Raw genomic sequence first — 17,252 nt, forward strand, 5'->3', positions numbered from 1 at the left:
GCTTTTGTAGAAAGCTTCTATTAAAGATAAGTTACAATATTTAATATGTGGTTACACTGATCCAGCTTAGACCAATTTAACAAAGCGCATGCCATACCTAGCCAGTTTCCCTGGAAGCTGGTAGACACTGCTGCTACTCCAGTGATCTCCACTTGCTTCTGGGTCCTGTGCCAAGCAACTACACTCTGGGCACAGGAGGTTGTCTGCTTGGCACATGTACTGTTCACACGTTCTTTGCATCCCCTGAATGAATGCAAAGCGTTCTCTGATTGGACTAGTTATAGGGCATGAGAAAGGAAAAAGGGGGGTTCCCCTGGGTGGACTTTTAAGGCACTAATAATAATTCAAAATATATTTTGAAATATTATTAGTGCCTTAAAAGTCCACCCAGGGGAACCCCCCTTTTTTCTTTTCTCACATTTACTGGATGTGGCACAAGCATACACTTGCCATTCACCCTCCTTGTACAAGAACAAGTCTCCTGCGCTCTGATATTTTATAGGGAAAACTATGCAGTGGTGCGGTTCAATTGGAAGTTATCATCTAGAGTCTTATAGGAGTACTCCCTGACAGTGACCTATCACCATAGGTCTACCTGCCCATTTGTGGGCGTGTGGCTATGTGCATTTGTGTGTGTGTATGTATATTTAGTCCCATTACCACCACGGCGAGGGAGCACTGCAGACCACGTCAGCTCTGAGGAAAGGGGTACGCCCCCGAAACGCGTCAGCTTTTACTTCTACCGATTGGTTCAACCGATTATTCGTGTTCCACTGACGATGCTGGATATCTGCTGTATTCATTTTTAAAGCCTGTTTTTAACTCCAATTTTGTGAGTATAACCATTGATTTTATTATTGGAATAAATATTTTTTATCAGTATCACACGAGGTCAGTGCGCCCTCCGCTCTTTTTCTTCTCTTTTATAGTTTCATTCACCCTCCTTTCTTTCTTCTAGTTATAGAGCATGACCTCACTGCCCTACCTTTTTACATAGTCCAATTGGAGAACGTTTTTCATTCATTCATCCATTACAGGATCACAGGGTTTGTTCTCCCTGCTAGCTTCTGTCATGTTTTTAATTTTTTTTATTCATTTGCATTTGGTTGTAAATATAAACTACAAGTCCCATCTTTCTCCGCAGCAGAAGGACTCATAATTTTCATTGGGGCATAAAATAGCATTACTTCACTTGTAGTAGCTTCTCCCAGCTCCATAGCTGACCGTCCAGGGGCTAAAGAAAGACTCTGCAAGAGCCAGAGCCTTGCACCTACTTTCCGCTGATCGTAGTTGCAATGCTTTTTTTTTTTTTGTTATCTGCAAACTGAATGCTGTGTGTGTGTGTGTGTGTGTGTGTGTGTGTGTGTGTGTGTGTGTGTTGGAATTCTCCTTTTTAAAATATTTTTCCAATCAAACCTGCTAAATGGTAATCTGCTTCTTTTTTTACCCACAACATTTAATTTTAGTTCTCTTAAGGCCCCTTTCACACTGGAGTGGGAGGCCCGGTGGGGGTATAGCGCCGCTAAAATAGCAGGGGTTATACCGTCAAATTTGCTGTGGGATTCGGCCGCTAGCGGTGCGGTATTAACCCCCCGCTAGCGACCGATAAAGGGTTAATACCGCCCGCAATGCGCCGCGGTAGGGTTTAACCACTAAGACCACTTTCACCGCGGTTTCCCATTGTTTTAAATGGGAAGGAGCGGTATACACGCCGCTCCTCTCACCGCTCCAAAGATGCTGCTGGCAGGAGATTTTTTTCCTCTCCCGCCAGCGCATCGCCTCAGTGTGAAAGCCCTCGGGCTTTCACATTGAGGTTGCTGGACAGGAGTTTTTCAGGCGGTATAGCAGCGCTATTTTTAGCGCTGTACCGCCTGAAAAACTCCTCAGTGTGAAAGGGGTCTTAGTGGTTAAACCCTACTTCATCTTTAAAAATTAGGTACGCCTTTTGGAACGTGTTGCACCCATATTTGGTGTGTAACGTGTTCCTGCGCATGTCCCCTTCCATATGCATTTATTTTTGTGTTCTCACACCACATGCATTTGGCAGCTCGTCTATTTTAATGAGCTGTGCTGTGTGTTTTTTTTTTTTTTTTTTTTTTTTGAGATTTGAGTTTTCACGTTTTGCAGCATTTGACATTCGAAAACCATGCGTCTGTTTTTACAGCGTTTGGAATGCCATTAATCGTGAATAGCTCAGCAAACTTTTTTTTTTTTTTTATTAAAACTTTTTCGTGTTATTGAGTTATAAAACAGGGCCATAGGGGCATACCTCGACCAATCATTGCACATAACCACATGCACAACATAAAATGGTTAACATCACACCTTAACGCTAAATATGTCTTACTAAACTCTACCTAAATACCCCTCCGGTTACACATGCCAGCACTACAAAAGGAGTTGCTAATAGCACAGCAAACTCATAGCGCATTTTGTAAATGTGCGCACAATTGTGCAATGTTGCGTGCGTTTGCTTAGCGCTATAGTGTGAATGCAGCTTTAGGGTTTACATTAAAAATAATTGTGCTTTGGGTAACTTTTTAAAGCCTGCCATTTGTGAATAGTAAATCCATTTTTTTTTTTTTTTTTTTTTTTTTTTTTTTTACTTTCAATAAATTTTTATTGACATTTGAGATAGGATTACAGTCAAGTTATAAGCTTTTCCTTGGTACATAAAGCCCCTAGGGGCCGATCAAAACAATTTGCAGTTGGAACATGGAACATGTCATTACAGTTAAAACAGTAAAAGATAAGTCCTGGGGGGGTAAGTCAGAATATAGTAGTTCTGCTCGGTAGGCCATACAATGCAGGCTCACTAAAAATTATCGAGGCCTGTGGAGGCATAGCCATGTGTATAGGCACTCGGATTCTAAGGTAATCAGGAGCTCAAACCCTCGACACCCCTAAAGGGAACCCGCTGTGTCAAGGGGAAGGCTCCCAACTTCTACATCCCACCTCCCCCCCCCACCCTCTCACTAATGAGGGAAAGAGGCTTACTAAGAGCTGGGAGAGACCTAAAGAATATCCCCCCTTTATAATACTAAAGTGAAGTTGCACATAAAAAGGAAAAAAAAAAAACAAAAACAAGCAACAAAACATACTTTAAGTATAATATTACTGTAGACCATAACCCCAAAATGATCGCTCAGGTAATAAGACAAGAGTATTCAGAACCAAAGGGATAGCAAAATAAAGGTAATTAGGTAGGAAAGAAAAGAAAAAGGAGAAGGAGGGGGCAGGGAAGGTAGGGTGAGTGAGAAGCCTTAGATTAATCAAAAAAGCAACTAGACTCGGTTACCTGCGGGGACTAGAGGAATACCAATATATTCCGCCCATGGAGTCCATGTTTCAAGAAACATCTCTGAGGTATTAGCCAGTATGCTAGATAGTTTTTCTTGGGTCATGATCCAGGAAATTTTCTGCTTGACAGCCGAGACTAATGGTCTAGGTTGTTTCCAGGATTTGGCAATGGTAATTTTTGTACCCAGTAGAATAAAGTGCACCAGTTTTTGTGTTGATTTGGCTAGGCGTGGAGGTTGGGCATTTAGGAGGGCCACTTCGGGGGTCCTAGGAATCCGGCTACCTGTCACCTTGTGTAGCATATTAAAAATAATTCTCCAGAAGGAGCGGATCCTAGGACATTCCCACCATATGTGAGACATAGTGCCCCGTAGCTGACATCCCCTAAAGCACTGGGGGTCCCCACCGGGATACATGGCAGCCAATCTGGAGGGTGTGAGATACCATCTGGTGATGACTTTTACACTAGCCTCCATCAAGGATGTTCCCTGAATCCCTTGGAATGAACTAAAGAATGCTTTATGCCAAGATTCTTGGCTAATGCTTACCTGGAGGTCTGCTTCCCAGGCCTCCATATAAGACGTTTTGGTTGTTGGATGAGTGAGGGCCGAGTAGATCGTCGAGATACCTCCTCTCCGCTCCACAGCCTGATTGCACCAGATCTCATATGGGGTAAAGTCAGGGGGTAAGGGCTTAGACCTCCAGACTGTGTGGAGGAATTTTGTAATCTGTTGGAAGTGGGCCCTCTCCGATTCAGGGAGTTTCAGGGTATGAGTGCAGTAAGCTAGGGAGATCGGTCCACTAGAAGTGAAATACTGTCCTATCCGGTACAGCCCCTTGTCCATCCACCACTTAAACTCCGAAGATTGTAATCCGGGAGGGAAATCAGGGTTGTTAAAAATATGGGCTAAAGGACGGGTGCATGAAGTTAGACAGGTATTGTGTCTGAGTCGATCCCATAAGGCAAACGATTGTGACAGCACTGGGGATAAAATAGATGGACGAGATTTGATAGGGGACCAAAGAAGGTAGTCTAAAGGAGCAGAGGGAACAGCCTGCTCCTCTATGCAGACCCAATCTGGTATATTGTGTCTGGCGTATAAGGAGGATAATTGAGCCAGTCTGGCGGAAAGGAAATATTTGTGAAGGTCTGGGAATCCCAGTCCCCCCTTTCTTCTGTGTCGAAAAAGTGTGTCCTGTGGTACACGATATCCTGACTTGCCCCATATAAATTTAAGCAGTTTACTCTGAAAGGATTGTAGGTGGTTCCTCCTAATAGGGATAGGAAGGGAGCGAAAGAAGTATAAAAGTCTAGGGAACAGGGTCATTTTGATTGAATTAATCCTACCTATCCAAGAGAGATTAAATTTAGACCAAGCAAGAAGATCTGCTGCCAATTTTTTGTAGATAGGGGGGTAGTTTAGGTTGTAGAGAGCCTCTGTCTTGGCGGTCAAGGCTATGCCTAGATACCGTATGGAGGACTCACTCCAACAGAATGCAAAGGATTGTTTAAGATCTAAAACCATTTGGGGAGTAAGGGATATATTGAGTGCTTGAGATTTGGAATAGTTGACAGAGAGGCCCGATATTTTAGAGAAATCATCCAGGGTACGACATAAGTTGGGGAGGGAGGTGATGGGAGAGGTCAAGAATAACAGGATGTCGTCCGCAAATAGGGCACATTTGTGGGTTTGTTCCCCACATCGTACCCCTAATATATTGGGATTCTGTCGTATGGCAATAGCCAGGGTCTCAATTGCGATAGCAAACAAAAGAGGAGACAAGGGGCAACCTTGTCGTGTGCCTCTTCTGATCTCTATGGGTTTGGAGTAGTGACCGTTGATCCTAACCAGTGCTCTAGGGTTTGCATACAGGGCTCCAATAAGGCCTAGAAATTTGGATCCAAATCCCCAGCGTTCGAGGATATTGAAAATATATGCCCAAGAGACGGAGTCGAAGGCCTTCTGAAGGTCCAGAGACAGTAAGAACCCTTTCTGGGGGATCCCGCCCGGCCAATTGGTTTGTAGGATTGAAACTATGTCTACTGCTCGCCTAATTTGGTCTGGGCCTTGTCTGCCAGGAATAAAACCCACTTGGTTCCCATGGATATATTGTCCAATAAACCCAGCTAATCTGTTGGCTAAAATTTTAGTGAGGACCTTGAGGTCATTGTTAATAAGGGAAATCGGACGATAATTTTGGAATCCATTTTTTTTTTATCACAGTTCCAAGTTCTACTCTATGGACTATAGCGTTCTTGTATTCCCTGTGTATAGTTGTATTCTGGAGCAACCCAATGCTTGATTTAAATAAAATAAAAAATAAAATACGTTTAGACACATACCTGTCTGTGAGCCCAGGTTCACACTGAGTTCAGCTGAACTCGCACGATTTCACTCCTGCATGCAAGTCCCGATTTCGGCCGCGATTACAGAGACATTTGTGCAGTTTCTGCGCAAATGTCAATGTAAATCATGGGCTGAAATCGCAAAAAGTAGTACAGAAACTTATTTTTAAGATCGTTGCCGTGCCGCAGATGTGGTGTCACACCAATTATGACGGTGCCATTGCCGGTGACTTGTCCTTAAGGTTCCCCTAACGTGAAAGATCCTTCAAGGACTGCACAGGCGCAAACTTGCCGACGGAAATCTCCGAACCTTGCCCGGCATCCAGGCTCATTCTTTAACATCCCCGTGGATTGGAGGATGTTAAAAAAAGACTTTCCTCAAAATCCACGTCGCCCTGGATGCCGGCCGAGGTTCGGAGATTTCCGTCGGCAAGTTTGCGCCTGCGCAGTCCTTAAAGGAACTTTCTCGTTAGCCGGAACCATATCGGCAGATCAGATTGCACCTGCGCAGGAACTTTCACGTTAGCCGGAACCATATCGGCAGATTACCAGCAAATGCCCCCGATTTGACATGTCAAATCGCATGTCAAAACGCACCAGTGTGAACCAGGGCTAAAAGAGATTGCTGACATCATATGGCCAGAAGCCTTCAGCAGTGGCTGGTCTTGGGCCCCTTTCACAAAGGGCTGGCTTCATTGGAGTCCATCCGTTCAGCAGGAAATCTGCATGCAGGCACTGAGCAGGCGGATGGCTGGTCCATGTCTGATTGGGTCTGCCTGAAAAACTGACAGGTGGACCTGCTTGGTCTGCTAGTGTGTAAGGGGGCCTCATTTGTTCAGCATCTTTTTTCAGACCAGTCTTTTTGTATATGAACATCATTGAGCCCAGGTTCACACTGGGTACGATTTGCTTCGATTTGAGATGCGATTTCACATGTGAAATCGCATCTCAAATCGGCGGCATTTGCCGGCAATTGTCGGCAATGACACCGTCCTAATCGGTGCGACGCCGCATCTGCGACACTGCGCCGATTTCAAAAAGTAGTTCCTGTACTACTTTTTGCGATTTCGGGTCGCGATTTACATTGACATCTGTGCAGAAACCTGCACAGATGTCTCTTAAATCGCGGCCGAAATCGGGACTGCCAGCGGGAGTGAAGCCGTGCGAGTTCAGCTGAATTCGCACGGCTTCACTCCCGCAGCCCAGTGTGAACCAGGGCTTAGGCTTGGTTCAGATCTGTGTACTGGGATTGCACACAGAAACGCACTGCTCTTTAGACACGCAAATGTGTGGTATTCTTAATAACCCTTCTACACATTGGTAAATGCCCAAATTCACAGCAGTTCAGTTTGATGTGGCGCAATTTTAAAAAAGGTGTTAGAATTTGTTTTCCCCCGCATTTCTCGGAGGTAGGGCAAACTATTAAAATGAATGGGCTGTCCTACACAAAGAATGCAGCATGTAGAGATCTGAACCAAACCTTTGAAAATGTTTTCAGATTTGTTAACTAAAATGTTACAGCTGAAGTCCTGAATAAGTAATCTGTACAGGAGGCATGTGTGCTTTGTGTATTTCTTCCATATCTGTGCAGTGAGACACTTCCTGTAAAAAAAGACCACTCGCTGCTGCTCTCTCTCCTTGTGCAGGGTGACTGGTCTTGTCTCCGCCCCCTCCTGTAATTTATGGAGGCGGCCTGTAGTAGGTAGACTTACAAAGCCCCTCCCACAGCTCTGCTGTCCATACAGGCTATGAACAGCACAGTGATGATGTCACTGCTACTTCTATAAAGTATTCAGTTGGTTTGTAGAGACATTTGGTGCTCACAAAGTGGGTTAACTATATATCCTTTGTGATGACTAAGAAATATATTTAAATTATATATTTTATTTTTTATTTTTTTTGTGCCTTGAGTTCAGCTTTAACATGTAATATTTCAAGTACCTTTCTAAGAAGTAACGTTTGATATCAGCGTCAGTTGTGTAAAGTGTCGGGTCTGCCTGTGCAGTCGTATTGCTGGAGCGGTGTGCTGTCCTGCGCTTCCAGTCCCCTGTGTCTGTTTTTGTTGTCATATTCAGTGGCTTTTTATTGACGTCCTGTGTGTGAATCAACAGGGATAGTAGGAATTAGAGCATGTCTGACTGTTTTGGCATTGCTTCACAGCGTCTGAAGTTCCTTCCCTCCTCCACCAGCCTGGAAGATTTGCAGGGAAGAAAACGTGTTAAACATTTTCACAAGTTCACTTCAATGCGCCAGTGATGTCATGATGGTGATGTGTGTTAACAAGTAGTGATGATGGCTGTGGGGCCGTGTTTATAAGAAGTAGAGGGAAGAAACGTGGGGCTGTAGTACAGACAGAGGACAGCTGTTTTGTTTTCCAGGGAAACACACAATTCTGTAAGCAGTGAGAACGGCTATTTTACAAGTGTTTGAGTTTTTTTTTAATGCTTTTCTAGAAGGGAAATTACTGTTCTATAGCGGATGATCACGGCTGCTTTTGTGCTTCAGATGGCAAACTTGCACCCACACTCAGAAGTTTGAACTAATAATTTATGCGGCCATAGGAAAGTCCCCGGCTTCGGCCTATCTCCGGAGCGGCGGTGGCTTGGTAGGTGGAGGAGTGGCTTGGTAGGTAGAGATGTGGTGGGGTAGGTGGAGGAGTGGCTTGGTGGCGGGGTAGGTGAAGTGGCTTGGTAGGTAGAGGTGTGGCGGGGAAGATGGAGGAGTGGCTTGGTAGGTAAAGGTGTGGTGGGGTAGGTGCCTGTTTACATGTTACATTTTAAAAGCAGCAGCAAACCTTACATGCGTGCTAATGTGACAGAACATTTAGTTAAATGTAAAAATCAGAGGTGTTCTTTCACATTAGCAAGTATGTAAGGTCAGCAGGTTTGCTGCGGCTTTTAAAATTTAACATGTAAACAGTCCGTCAGATTTACATATACTGTATTTAACCACATAAGCTCTGTTTTGTGTTGAAAATAACTTTAAATAAAATTTTGAGAATCGTGATCTATATTTTATACAAAAGAATTGCGATTCTCATTTTTCCTAGAATCGTGCAGCCCTATCCTGTATGGAGATTCTCAAGAATGTGACACTTTGCCGACGTATATCAGCGTGAGCCGGTCTAGAAGTGGTTAAAGTATATGCATTGCCCAATTTTATCCCCCCAAAAAATTAAATTGAAAGTACCGTATTTATCGGCGTATACTGCACACTTTTTTGCCCTAAAAATTAGGGCAAAATCGTGGGTGCGCGATATACGCCTATACCCGATCCCCGCGCCGAGTTTGAACCACTGCGCCGGCATATACCGAGCGCAGTACACTCAGGTATAGTCGGGCAGGCTCGGCTCCTATCGCGGTCACGTCCAGGACGTGGGCGCGAGCGGAGCCGAGCCTGCCCGACTATACCCGAGTGTACTGCGCTCGGTATATGCCGGCACAGTGGTTCAAACTCAGCGCGGGGATCGAGTGGGGAGGACACCGCAGAAGTACGCCGGACCCGACGAGGAGGACACCACCGAAGCTGCAGACAGACACCGGACCCGACAAGGCCGCCGATGGACGCTGCGCAAGACACCAAAACGAAGTACTAAAATGTTTTTTTTTACAGGAATGCGGGTCCACTTTAGGGGTGCGCGCTATACGCCGGAGCGCGCAATACCCCGATAAATACGGTATTTATCCAATTTTTTTTTAAAGTATATGTATAGCCAAAGGTATCCAATATATATTTTTTTAATTGAAAGTATGTACATAGCCAAACTGTATTCCAAAAATGTGTGTGTGTGTGTGTGTGTGTAGATGGATAGATAGAGATATATTGTATACTATATTGCCAAAAGTATTGGGACTCTGGCCTTTACACACATATGAATGTTAATGGCATCCCAGTATTGGTCTGTAGATTTGACCCACCCTTTGCAGCTATAACCGCTTCAACTATTCTGGGAATGTTTGACTATTCTTTCAGTAGCGCATTTGTGAGGCCAGACACTGATGTGGATGAAAAGGCCTGGCTTGCAGTCTCCAGTCCAATTCATCCCAAAGGGGTTCTATTGGGTTGAGGACAGGACTATGTGCAGGCCAGTCAAATTATTCCACCCCAAACTTGTTTATCCGTGTCTTTATGGACCTTGCTTGGTGCACTGGTCCAAATCATTTGGCGGAGAGGGGATTGTGGTGTGGGGTTGTCTTTCAGGGGTTGGACTTGGCCCCTTAGTTCCAATGAGGGGAACTCTTAAGGCGTCGGCATACCAAGACATTTTGGACAATTTCATGCTCCCTTCCTTTGTTGGAACAGTTTCGGGATGGCCCCTTTCTGTTCCAACATGACTGCGCACTATTTACACTTTTTTTCCATTTATTGCTTCCTAGTTGGCTGTAAAGAGAGGGAGCCAGTTATGACATTTGGGTGTGTGTGTGTGTGTGTGTGTGTGTGTGTGTGTGTGTGTGTGTGTGTGTGTGTGTGTGTGTATATATATATATATATATATATATATATATATATATATATATATATATATATATATATATATATATATATATATTCGTCCTTCGAAGCTGCATGTACATTTGTTCTGTGTTAGTACCATCAAAATATAGTATATATTCTCTTGCCATTTGGTTGTGTATGTTCTTCATTCAAAAGAATTGTGTGAATCCTGAAAATGCCACATTATGGTCGTTACATGGAGCTGACGGTAATGGTAAATTTGTATTTTATTTCCTTTGGCCATCAGCTCCATCTAATGGCCATAATGGGGTATTTTCCCAATTCATGCTTTTCTTATAACATACTACCTGAGAAAAAAATTGCTTGGAAACGTTTGATTTTTTGCCAGCATTTGCGCAGAGTAAACGTACTTGTAGTATTGCAGGGCGGATACCTCTGCATATTTTTTTTTATAAATATACTCTATGTCATTCCTTGCCCTTTCAGGCTATTTACATAATGAGTGTATAAGACTCCTCCTTTCACATGGCGGCTGCCAGATTCTGGCGGGAAAAATCTGCAGATTCTTTCTGACTGGGTTATGTGATCTGCAGCGGCTGCAATTTTGCTGATCCCATGTAGCCACACAGCTATTGGCTGCAGTTTGGGACAGATGTTGTCGGCTGCTGCTGATGGTATAACCCGGCCATGGCCATTCCGGCAGCAAAAATCTGCAGATTCTTCCCGCAGGCTGCGACAGAATGGCCGTGTGAAAGGGGCCCAATACTGGCTATATTCAGGGTTGGTTGTTTTCCATATTCTTGGCAGTACACAGTGTGACTTTTAAAAAAAAAAAATACAGTTGGGTCCATATATATATTTGGACACAGGCACAATTTTCATACTTTTAGCTAGAATAAAATTTTAAAACGAATCAATCCAAATTTATTTGAAGTGCAGACTTTCAGCTTTAATTCAAGGGGTTGAACATAAATATCGTGTACAAATTTTAGAAACTGCAACCATTTCTATACACAGACCTTCATTTTCAGGGGCTCAAATGTAATTGGACACATTAATATAATCATAAATAAAATGTAAATTTTTTATATTTTCTTGAGATTCCTTTACTGGCAATGAGTGCCTGAAGTCTGGAATCCATGGACATTACCAAAGACTGGGTTTCCTCCTTTCTGATGCTTTGCCCGGTTCTAACTGTAGCTGTCTTTAGTTCTTTGTTATTGGGTCTTTCTGCCTTTTAGTTTTGCCTTCAGCAAGTGAAATGCATGCTCAATTGGGTTGAGATCAGGTGATTGACTTGGCCATTACAGAATATTCCACTTCTTTTCCTTCAAATGCTCCTAGGTTGCTTTTGCAGTGTGTGTTTGGATCATTGTCCATCTGTACTTTGAAGCGCTGTACAATGGACTTTGCTGCATTTGGCGGAATCTGGGCTGACAGTATATCTCTAAATACTGCAGAATTCATTTGGCTGCTTCTGTCTTCTGTCACATCATCATTCAATAAACACCAATGACTCCGTGCCACTGGAAGTCATGCAAGCCCATGTCGTCACACTGCCTCCACCATGTTTTACAGATGACGTTGTGTGCTTTGGATCATGAGCTGTTCCAAGCCTTCTGCACACTTTTTTTTTTTTTCTTCCCGTCATTCTGGTACAGATTAATCTTAGTTTCATCCTTCCAAAGAATTCTTTTCCAGAATTGGTCTGTTTTTTTTTTTTTTAGATGTTTTTTGGCAAGGTCTAATCTGGCTTTTCTATTCTTCAGGCTTATGAATTGGGTTTGTGCCTTGTAGTGTATTTGCTCTTGTGAAGTCTTCTCTTGATTGTAGACTTTGACAATAATACACCCACCTCCTGGAGAATGTCCCTTACTTGTCTGGATGTTGTAAATGTGTGTTTTTTGTTATTTTTTTTTACCATAGAAGGGATCCTGCGATCATCCACCACTGTTTTCTTCCCTGGATGTCCAGGCCTTTTTATATTGCTGAGCTCGCCAGTGCGTTCTTCTTTCCTCAGAATGTACCAAACTGTTGATTTGGCCACACTTAATGTTGCTGCTATCTCTGTTTTTTTTTTTTTAGATTGAAGCCTTACACAGCAATAGATTCCAAATGCAAATACCATACTTAGAATCAACTCCAGACCTTTTACCTGCTTAATTGATGAAGAAATAGCGAAGGAGTAGCCCACACCTGGTCATGAAACGGCTTTCTATTCAATTGTCCAATTACTTTTGGTCCTTTTTAAAAAGGAGGATGGCTAATCTTAAGAGCTGCAATTCCTAAATCCTCCCTCTGATTTGGATGTACATACCCTCAAATGAAACTTGAGTGTGCACTTTCAGCTCATATCCATTTTATAACTAGAGCTTGTATATGTTTTGGTAAATACCTAGAAAAAAAAAACTAAAATTGTGCCTGTGTCCAAATATATATATGGACCCAAGTGTAGGCATAAACAAGAATCAGATGTCTCTTTAACTGCTTGCCCACCAGCCGCCGCAGTTATACTGCGGCAGGTCGGCCCCGCTGGGCGAGTTCACGTAGCTATAAGTCATCTCTCCCAGCAGCCAATAGGGGCACGTGCGCCCCACGCTCGTCCCTGATCCCGGCGTCCGCGATCGCTCGTTACAGAGCGATAATCGGGAGCTGTGTGTGTAAACACACAGCTCCCGGTCCTGTCAGGGGAGAAATGCCTGATTGTCTGTTCTCACAATGTATGAACAGCGATCAGTCATTTCCCCTAGTGAGTCCACCCCCCCCCTTTAGTTAGAACACACCCAGGGAACATACTTAACCCCTTCCTCGCCCCCTAGTGTTAACCCCTTCCCTGCCAGTGGCATTTTTATAGTAATCAATGCATTTTTATAGCACTGATCGCTATAAAAATGCCAATGGTCCCAAAAATGTGTCAAAAGTGTCCGCCATAATGTCGTAGTACCGAAAAAAATCGCTGATCGCCGCCATTACTAGTAAAAAAAAAAAAAATATTAAGAAAAATGCCATAAAACGACCCCCTATTTTGTAAACGCTATAACTTTTGCGCAAACCAATCAATAAACGCTTATTGTGATTTTTTTTTTTTTTTTTTTTTTTACAAAAAATATGTAGACTAATACGTATCGTCCTAAACTGATGAAAAAAATATTTTTTTTATATATTTTTGGGGGATATTTATTATAGCAAAAAGTAAAAAACATTTTTTTCAAAATTGTTGCTCTAGTTTTGTTTATATCGCAAAAACGAAAAACTGCAGAGGTGATCAAATACCACCAAAAGAAAGCTCTATTTGTGGGAAAATAAGGACGTCAATTTTGTTTGGGAGCCACGTCCCAGGACCGCGAAATTGTCAGTTCAAACGACGCAGTGCCGAATCGCAAAAAGTGGCCTGGTCTTTGACCAGCAATATGGTCCGGGGGTTAAGTGGTTAAATAGATTTAGAGTATTGAGGAAAAAAAAAACCTGCTTGATTGGTGGGAGGATGCTGATTGGCTGTGAACAATCCTTTTGCTGCCAAGTCGGTTTTGAAGTGTAGAAAAAAAAAAAAGCACATTTCTGCTTAGAAAACCATGTGATGGGCAGACTGGCAGGAGAAAAAAAATACATCCTTACCAGATGATTTGTGGCTATTTAGTGTAACAACCATCCCCTTTGTTGTATCCTTGAAGGATCTGTGTGCCGATGGGCAACGACAGAAGTTATAAAATCCAGATGATGCTTTGACATTTTTAACTGTGGTATCATACTGGCCCTTTTTTTTTATGATTTGCACTGCCCTGTAAATGACTGGTTTATAGTGTGTAATATTATATAAAATGCTCATGTTTCAGCTGTGTGGGTCGCATACAAAGAGAACGGCTTCCACACATTCATACCAGAGAAGCAAATAAAGATCAGCTTTGTATCTATTTTGGGTTTTTGCCCTATTTCAGAAGTGATTTTGTTGTTGAAAGATTTATCTATCTAATTTTCTGGGAATTTATTGTAGTATGTGTATATATACCGTGTTTCCCCCGAAAATAAGACGTACTCCGAAAATAAGCCGTAGCGGGATTTCGACGCAAGATCGAAATATAAGACATCCCCCCCGAAAATAAGACGTAGCGATGGCGTGTCGTATGCGTAGCGGCGCGGGCGGGAAAACAAGACGTGATAGGCGTACTGTACTGGTGCGGAGCTCAGGAGCTGTAAAGAAGTCATGCAGCCCTTCTTATCTGCTCCACGGTATCTCTAAGTGACCGGAGAAGTGTCGGCAGCCCCATAAATACGGTAAGGTTGGCTCCATACTGTTGTACCATACTTGCCGGTAAAAAAAATAAGACATCCCCCGAAAATAAGCCATGGTGTGATTTCTGGAGGAAAAATAAATATAAGACGGTGTCTTATTTTCGGGGAAACACTGTGTGTGTGTGTGTGTGTGTGTGTGTGTGTGTGTGTGTGTGTGTATGTATGTGTATATATGTGTATGTATATATGTATGTATATATGTATGTATATGTATAATATATATATATATATATATATATATATATATATATATATATATATTGTATATATATATTGTATATATATATATATATATATATATTGTATATATATATTGTATATATATATATTATAATTTCTCTTCCGTTCATGGACGGACACAGCAGCCTTTGACCTTAAGGAAGCGGATATAACCCTAAGGTCAAAGGCTGCTGTGTCCGTCCATGAACTCAGAGAAATGGATTTTACGGTGAGTACAAAAATCCTATTATTTTATTAGCTAGACCATTTTTAACACCGTGTTTTAACTGCCAACTGCTCATTTTCTCCTCTTCATGTGTGTTGGAACATGCCGCTCTCCAATGAGGCATAGTGTTTGCTTGGTAAATATGACGGGCTTGCATTGCTCATTCAGACCTGTTTAGTGGCGGGCTGCAGTGGCTTGATGCAGAGAGGCAATAAAAGTCAAAGTAAGGCTGTGAACTAAATTTGTCAGACAGAATGGCGCATGGAAGGATCAGCCCCTTCTGATGTGGCTTCTGGATGGAGTGAGCTAACAGAACTGTGGAGAGCTTTTTCTCCATTAAATGCACCTGAAGACATAACAACCTTTCTTTCGGAAAGCAATAAATATTTTATTTTAAAGAAATTCACAGCATTAAAGGGGTGGTTCCCCCTTAAAAACAACTTTTTTTTATTCCACTGGCCCCCCACATTACAATCGAATTAAGGCTATTATTTTTTTTTTGCTGCTGTACATACCTTGATACAGCATCTTCACCCGTGCATCCGGGTTGCGAGTCCCGCGGGAGTGGGCGTTCCTCACATGTGTTTGATTGACGTTTTTCGGAAAAACGAGCTCCCCCCTGTCGCGTAAGCCGCGTCACGGTTGGCGAAAGGAGCCGAACGGCGAGTCGGCGCTATACTGCGCATGCGCATCGCCGTTCGGCTCCTTTCGCCAATCGTGACGCGGCTTACGCGACGGGGGGAGAGCTCGTTTTTGGGAAAAACGTCAATCAAACACATGTGAGGAACGCCCACTCCCGCGGGACTCGCAACCCGGCTGCACGGGTGAAGATGCTGTATCAAGGTATGTACAGCAGCAAAAAAAAAATAAGAGCCTTAATTCGATTGTAATGTGGGGGGCCAGTGGAATAAAAAAAAGTTGTTTTTAAGGGGGAACCACCGCTTTAAGTACATCGTAGGATTAAAAGTACATTTGGGGCATATTTTAAGTTATTTTTAAAGTAGAACTATAGGCAATACCACCTTCTTCCTTTTTTTTTTTTCGTTTTGGATAGAGCAAGCAAGGGTTATAACCCCTGTTGGTTTATTTTTTACCATCTGTGCCTAATTGGGGAAATTTTCTTTCACTTTCTGTCCCATTGCCACAAACCTTAAGTGAGGGGACATCCCCTGCAAATTTAGCTAATCCCTTGGGAACCTCCAGGCCTCCAGAACTAGTGTCCCCATCTGAGGATTTCTTCTCTATTTGCTTTACTGGGGACAACCCAAAGTTTGGGATTTTCTTTTACTTCCACTTTCAATAATAATGGTAAATAGGACAAATGGAGAGGGTGAATCCATCTAATTGGGGGCACAGACAGCAATAAAAGCTAACAGGTGTTCTAATCCCTATCCACTCTATCCAAAACTAAAGGAAACGTTTTGCCTTTAGTTAGGGTTGCGCAGATAACAAGCATTTGCACGAGTACTTGTACTCCTGCAAATGCTTCCGATGCTTGATCCGATCCCTGGGAAGGAAGAGATGTCGCTCCTGGAAGTCAAAGGGCGGAGAGGTAGTCCTCCACAAACTGGCCGCAGCAGAAGGTAAGCTGGCAGGGGCACGAGGTGCCGTCGCTATGTTCTGAATGCCGTTTGCCTATCAGAATCGGTGACCCGACCGTTCCATTCGGTAACAGAAGTGACATTCCGTCAGAATACCGCAATGCGCATTTTGGTACACCCTGCACTCCACCGCAGTAAGCCTGCGGCAGCGGACATCTTATTGCACCCAGCCCATATAGTTCACTAACTATATGGGCTGGGTGTAACAAGATGTCTGCTGCTGCCTTCTGACTGCAGGCTTACTGAGGCCAAGTGCAGGGTGTACCAAGATGGGCGGCGCAGTGTTTGTCTTACTAGCAAAATCCTTTATCCTCGAATCCTTAATGTCTCATTCATAAGTATGCCAACAGGTATCCTGTTCCCACTTCCGGGAGTTGGCCCATGACGTCACCGCGGGGCTCCCTCCTCCCTCTGTTGAGGGCCAGTAGGAGAGAGGAGCGGGTCCTCACGCATGCGCAGTAGGGTTCCCAGCGTGAAGCCGTAAGGCTACATTTCCAGGTTCCCTTACCCGCAATGGAGGCAGCAGCACCCGACAGCTGATGGCAACATCGCTGCTGACACCGGGGCGGGTCAGTGATGAGCCACTCCGCTTGCTCAGCGGGGATCGCTCCGCTGATCCCCACTGAGCCGGCGGATGACAGGGCGGTCCCCGCACACTGTGCAGGGACCGCCCTGTCTTTTCTCCGCTCTTCTCTTGGATGAACACGAACACGGACCAATCCGATCCGCAGACGGATGGAAAAATAGGGTTTTCCTTCGTCTGCAGAATCGGAGGATTGCGGAACCGAGTGAGATCGGGTGTCAGGGGATGTTC

General features: G+C 43.6%; 1 protein-coding gene across 2 annotated transcripts in view; it reads left to right on the plus strand.

Annotated features, from left to right (window-relative positions):
- CRTC3 (CREB regulated transcription coactivator 3) overlaps positions 1–17,252 on the plus strand; it is a 217,243-nt gene that overhangs the window by 96,011 nt on the left and 103,980 nt on the right. The gene's annotated exons all lie outside the window — the stretch shown is intronic.

Source organism: Rana temporaria, chromosome 3 (genome assembly GCF_905171775.1).
Source record: "Rana temporaria chromosome 3, aRanTem1.1, whole genome shotgun sequence".
In the NCBI taxonomy this organism is placed as follows: domain Eukaryota; kingdom Metazoa; phylum Chordata; class Amphibia; order Anura; family Ranidae; genus Rana; species Rana temporaria.